The sequence below is a fragment of the Rhopilema esculentum genome, chromosome 6 (assembly GCF_057945365.1).
Source record: "Rhopilema esculentum isolate cy_ngs chromosome 6, ASM5794536v1, whole genome shotgun sequence".
NCBI lineage: Eukaryota > Metazoa > Cnidaria > Scyphozoa > Rhizostomeae > Rhizostomatidae > Rhopilema > Rhopilema esculentum.
In genome coordinates this window covers 104,897-105,142 of record NC_142820.1, presented here as the reverse complement: position 1 = coordinate 105,142, position 246 = coordinate 104,897, and positions in this window count along the sequence as shown.

The window sequence follows — 246 nt, the reverse complement described above, 5'->3', positions numbered from 1 at the left end:
CCTAAAATCGCGATCGCGTCGGAAATTTACGAAAGTGGTGATTCTTTAAAAATCTTCCCCTAAAACCTGATAAAATTCAGCAAACAACAAATAAACGAAATGAAATAAACAGAGGATGGTCTTTGTTTTAAAATTATTTGCAATTTTCTGCAATAAATCTACGATTTTATACTTAATTTTGAAAATCATTCAATTTTCGAAAGTTGCGTGTTGCGGTCTGTTAAATGGCAAAATATTGGCTGTCCT